General features: G+C 38.8%; 1 pseudogene; it reads right to left on the minus strand.

Annotated features, from left to right (window-relative positions):
• Window positions 1-330: 330 nt before the first annotated feature.
• Window positions 331-5,963, minus strand: LOC131858277 (taxane 13-alpha-hydroxylase-like; annotated as a pseudogene).
• Between the last annotated feature and the right edge of the window lie 412 nt (window positions 5,964-6,375).

The following is a 6,375-nucleotide window of genomic DNA, read 5'->3' on the forward strand; positions in this document are numbered from 1 at the left end:
AGAGGATGGTAAACTGTTCATGTTCATGTTCATGAAATAAAATAAAATAATTTTAGTTCATTTTCCTTATCAGATACTAGAAACAATTGTACTAATAAAAAGTCTAATGAAAGAGGCACATGACGACAATGAGTGGTATATAACCCTTCCATGGAATAGTGAAGATTCAGTGATCATCCATCCATTCCATACAGTATTATCCCTGAAACAAGATGATCTTAATTTGGAGATAGAGAATAAGAGTGTACATGAATGTTGTTTGAACACAAAGCCATAAACCCATTAATTTTCCAAGAGATGCCAACACCATGGCAATGTAATGCAGTGTGATTACTTCATTTCATTGCTATAAGATCTGAGGAAAAGCTTTATAGGAAATCCATTTGCAGGGATAGGAGGGGATGGATCTCCTAGTATTTTTTCATCAGGATCAACTGTTGTGTAACTGCTGAAAGTTTTAACAAAATGATGCACAAACAACAAAATCTCCATTTTATTTGTGATAACAAATAAGCTTGCTAACGATGCCTGCCGCTACGATGCCTGCTGCTGCTGCCCTAAGGCCGCCTGTGTCTGTCGCCATCATTGCCCTAAGGCAGTCTGCTGCAGCGAAACCGGCTATCCAACTCCCTATTCCCCCTTTAACGGTTGGTGAGGCTGCTTTGCCTGGCTCTGCGGGGGTTTCGCCTGGTCCTGTGAATGGGGGTTTTGCAGGGGTTTTATCTGGTGCTGTGAATGGGGGCTCTGCGGGGGTTTCCTCTAAGGTTCGAGATACGGTGCTTACCGTGCCCTCTGCTGCTGATCAGGATGCCTGTGGCTTGGGGCCTGTGGCTATTACTGTATGCAAACCTTTGGTTTTCAAGGTGTCTGATGATACTAATATGGAGATCATCCACACTTCCTCTATGTTTGAAGCTCATGGTCTGATTTGCAGGTTTCAGGGTTTCTGGCCAAGCCTTCCTCAACTGCACACTTGGATTTCTCAAAGCTGGGAACTGATCATAAAAGGTTCAGTTAACATCTTTCCTTCTACTAAGGGTTTTTTCATTGCCAAATTTGAATATGAAGAGGATAGATCAAAAATCTTAGGTATTAATCCTTTCAGCTGGGAAGACAAATTTATTTTGATGGTTAAACCCTGGTTCTTGGGTTGTAACCCATCTACAGATTGATTTAATGACATTCCTATTTGGGTTAGGCTCCCTAACCTTCCCCTTCATCTATGGACGGACTCTCTGCTAGAGGAAGTGGGGGATGCTTTAGGCAAATTCTTAATGATTGATAAGGATTCTTTCCAGATTTATCACTCTACTTATGCCCGGATTTTGGTTAACATTGATGTCTCTAAAGGGCTTCCAGTTGAGTTAGAGATTAAATCTTCCTTGGGATCTTGGGTCCAACCGCTCAACTTTGAAGGTATCCCCTTTAGGTGTCGAAAGTGCTTCAAGACTTGACATGTTGCTGCACGGTGTGAAACAGATATAAAGAAAAAAAGATCTGCTACTTGGTGGAAGGGTGCATCCTCTTAACACTATTTTGTTAAAAAGAAAAGCTTCTCTCAGGTGGTGGCACAGGTTCCTCAGGTTGATGTACCTCTAGTTGCTGCCTCTATTCCTCAGGAATGTGTGGATGCTTGCACCCCGACTGATCGTTTGAAAAATGTTGGATCTTCTTCTTCAATGGATGACCCTCCTGCGTCCCAGATTGCTGCTGGATCTTTTGTTGTCCCTACCTCTGTTGTTCCTGCCTCTCTGGATGTTGGCTCTGTTCCTCCTGATGATGGGAGGTCCTCTATTCTGGATCCATCCTCTTGGCAAAAGGCTGCTACTAGGGTTGAGGAGGGATGGATTACTGTTAAAAGTAAAAAATCAAAATTGTCCCAATCTTCTTTTGATATGAGCCTTCGATCCCACAAGGGTAGGATAAATTCTTGATCCTTTCTGGTTGGGTTAGGGTTGCTGGTTTTTTGCAGCCTGTTGGTGTTTGGTGGGGGTATTTGTTGTTCCCCTTCTTTTGATTGGTTATACCAAGTCTCTATTGTGTTCTATTTCTTTGAGTGGACTCTCAAGTTTATCTTTCGGTTCGGGTTACAGGTCCTTCTAAAACCTGTCTTGTAAAAGGTTTCTGGTCCCTTAAAAACTTGTTTTTCCTTAATCAAAAACAAAATCTCCATTTTTGAAAACTCCCAACCTGGACATATGTGTAAGCCTCCCCAAAATGGTAGAAATGTGTAAGGCATCATATTTCCCCCTTCCTCATCGAATCTTGAAGGCCTAAATATCTCTGGCTCAGGGAAATGTTCTTCTTTCAGATGGGTAATATAAGTTGTCCATAGAAGCTGTTCACAACAAATTTATAAAACCATTGGGTTAAATTGAGCATTATTACAGAGTTTGACAAAACAAAAGAAATGATAAATTAAGAGCACACAACTTACTTTCCATCCTTTTGGAATTACATAGCCATCGTAATGAATGTCTGTGATGGCCTTGCGAAATGTCCCAAAAACTAGAGGGAACATTCTTAACATTTCCTAAACAACTTGCCATGTGTATTTCATTTGTTTCAAATCATTCCAAGTGATTTGTTCTCCATCCTCTTTATTAGAAGCAATTGTCAATTGTTCTATCATATATAGAAATTCGTTACTTGTTTTTGTTAGATTTTGATTTAAACATCTACATTTAGTGACATTAATAGATAGATTTTCTTAGAAAAACTAATATTATAAAATGTGTTAACAATATATGTTAACTGTGTACCATTTTAAAAAAATAACCCAAATTAACATGATGTAAGTGTTGAAAAAAGCTATCCTAATTGAATCGATGTGAATGCATTCACATGTCACCTGACAGAGTGCAACTTGCATCATATAATATTATTATTAGCCTTATCTTTTATGTCTGCCCTTCAAAGCTTATCCTATCCTATCATTAGTTTTGTTGGAAAATTTATTTGTCCCCGGGCCTCAGTACACACTTCAGCCACCAACCCATTAGAAGCAACAACAGCTTTGAAAATTGCCACCAGATATTGGGATCTTCTCCCTTCCATTTTGATTGATCAGAAATAAGTCAGAGTATTAAATATTTTAAACTAATTAATTTTTGTCTTTATATAAATGTAATAACCTTTCAATACTGGATTGTCTTTTCGACTTCCGATGAGGACATAAATGTGGTGGTTGTTTAGCTTCTTTGAAAGCTTATAAATAAGCCCAATTCGAATCCAATTGCAAGGAGCTGGAGAGTTATAAAGTTACAAAGTTATAGGCATATGCTCCTTTACAAGATTGCCTAAATTGTATAGGCTCGACATACAACTCTCTTTTACAGAGTTTGCCCAAATGGGATAGATTCAAGGGCACACAACTCTCTTTCACAGAGTTTGCCAAAAATTATATGGTTCTTACATATTTTCAATGAAATGAAATTTTATATGATTTGTTATGTGTTTACAATACCACAAATTCTGCTTTGGGTATTGTCCTCTAAATTGACAAAATAATTCAGATTACATTTACTCCCGACGTGCAGCAGAGAAGAGTTATTGTTTACAATCAAGTCATTGTTGGACGGCTTAAATCACATACGCTAAGTTTTGATTTTAAAGCAGTCACTAGCTAGGAGGGACCTCAAAGAGATTAGTCTAGACCGGTCAACAAGAGTAAACACAATGGAAACACAAGGACATGATAGAGGCAATGCAGAACAGATTAAATTATATCATGGAAACTGATTAAAACCAACTGGTAACAACCGGGTTACAGAAACCAGCTCACAAACCTACTAAAACATGCTCAAAGTACAAAATAGGTCACAACTGGGACCTCAAATCTTAAGATTTATCTTCTATGCTCAGTCTAACTTCTTGATTACATTCTAATGCTCTATCACAATGATTTATATGATCCAAGAGGATTCGGTCGCTCCAAAAAGGGATTGAAAACCGAAGAACAAGACAAAACCAACAAGGTTGGCCTCTGCCAAAGAAATTCCTCTAGAAAATCCAAAGGATGAAGTTTAGATCACGGGAAAAGATCGGCCACATGCTAAGGAACATCAGAATCAATGCTCAAGACTCCGCAAGCTACGGAAGGGGATCAGGTAGATCACCAATGCAAATAGATCCAGGCAACCGGTAACAGAAAACTGTCTCAGAAACCGGTAGCGATAACTTGCCAGAAAACGATCCAATTGCTCCACAGTTTGGGAATAAGGAAGATGATCAAGTCTTCAAACAAAATCCAACTCCACAGGTTCCGATGAGCCAAATCCGAGACACACAGAAAGAAATGTTGAAACTACAAACAAAAAGCAAAACAAAAAGGAAATATTTTCGGTTGATACAAGATTGCTATGAACTGGGATGCTCCCGCATCAGATTTCTAGGTTTAAAAGTGTTAAACACTCAGAATTGACTGACGTTCTCTATACTTAATATGTTGCTTGATGTGTGTGGTTTAAGGCTATGGTTTAAGGCTGACCGCAATAAATAGCTCTAGACAAAAAGAAAAGCAAAGAGTTCTGAGCAACTCCAAATAAACTAAGATTGGGTGCAGTTCCAGATTGCTGCAAAATCAGTTTGTAGTCAATATTGTATTTTGGGTTTAATGATTTTGTAGTATTTTATTTTCAGATTTAATAGGAAAAAATTTAGCCTCTCTATTTTATTTATTTGGTCTTTATTTCCACTGTGCTTTCCCAGAGATCGGCAAACTGAGTCTATTTGAAAATTCTTACCTCTAACATTTGATATCAGAACTAATGTTACTGGTTAAGGTCAAATAGTTAATCTCTAAGATATGGTAGCTTAATTATCTTTTTAAACTGCAAAGGTACTAAACACAGTTTAAGAAAGAAGGAAAAGAAAACTAGACATCCTGCATACCTCGAACCACATTTTGATAACACTCTGGATTAGATGACAAGAGTTTAAACATGATGGTAAGCGGTGAACTGGTGGAATCGTATGATCCATGAAGCAACATAGAAAAGTTGTTAACGATCTCCTTGTGGGTGAGTGAATTCCCACTTTCATCTTTGAAGGTCAGCAAGACAGATAGTAAATCCTGATCACTTGATGCCATTCCCGAACGAAGATCGATCTTTCTCTTTTCTATCAAACGAGATAGGATTCTATCCATCTCCGATTTCGCTTGAACGCCTCTGTTAAAACGGGATCCAGGAATATTCACTGGAACAGAAAATAGTCCCAATTGAATAGTTTCCAAAAGCTCATGGATTCGCTCCTGCTGGTGCTTCTCATCTATGCCGAAGAACAAGCTAGCTGAAAGACATGCCACAAGTTCTTCTATCAAAGGAAGCATCTTTACTTGCTCTTTGCCCTTCCATTTTTCACTGATATGCTGTTGGATATGCGCATTCATTTTAGCCATATAGTTCTGTAATGCCTGGGGGCCCAAAAAGTGAGCAAAGGCAGCACGTACAATCCGATGTTGTTCTCCGGCTTTGCCCAAAAGGCAATCTTGGCCTACCAGTTTCATGAAAGTGCTAGGCCATGACATTACGACCAGTTTGTTCTCATTTGTGAGGAGAAAACGATTTCCCTCTAGGCCCGAGACCACCACTGTAGGGTGCCCAACAAGAGAAGTCTTGAAAACATGGCCAAATTTGTTCAGTCTGTGATCAAAAAACCTTTGAGGTTTATCTGATTGAAGTGACCAGAGGAATTGTAAGGTTTCGCCTATTAAAGGGACTCCTAAACTTCCAGGTGGAAGCTTGGAAGACCACTTTTCTTTAAAAGGGCGGAAAAGAGCAAGGGTAAGGAGAATAAAGGCAGCAAGAGCTGTGAGAACAATGGAAGAATTGGTAGGAGAAGACTCCTGCTACATCCCCGCATCGAATTTTCTGACTACGCTTTTCAGAGCATCCATTGTAGCCAACTAAAGCAGGAATGCCAGAGATGTGAAGAATAGACAATGGGTGGGACGAAAGAGACTTGTTGAGAACCTCATATTACAGGACTCGTTGAACCTCATATTACAAGCGTTATCTTGTTAGGTAAACGTCGCTGGCTATCACTTTATTGCATGACCGACAAGCGTATGATCTATAGCAGTCTGAGCAATTTGTCGGTCGTATGATCTATAGCAGTCAGTGCAATAATAATGGTTCGTGTAATAATAATGGTTATGCTTTTCTCTACCTAATCTTCTCTAATCCCTCCTTTATTTGATATCATTTCTTCATAATGGTCTATTTTTCATACAAAATAGTCCTTGATCAGAAATACAAAATCTACAAATCATAATAGATTTTTATGCGGTTTCTACTGGTTCAATTTTTTTAATCTGCCTTTTCAATACCGTTTTACAACAAAAATTCCGCTGAAAAACAGTTGCATTATGCA

This window comes from Cryptomeria japonica, chromosome 9 (genome assembly GCF_030272615.1).
Source record: "Cryptomeria japonica chromosome 9, Sugi_1.0, whole genome shotgun sequence".
NCBI classification, from domain to species: Eukaryota; Viridiplantae; Streptophyta; class Pinopsida; order Cupressales; family Cupressaceae; genus Cryptomeria; species Cryptomeria japonica.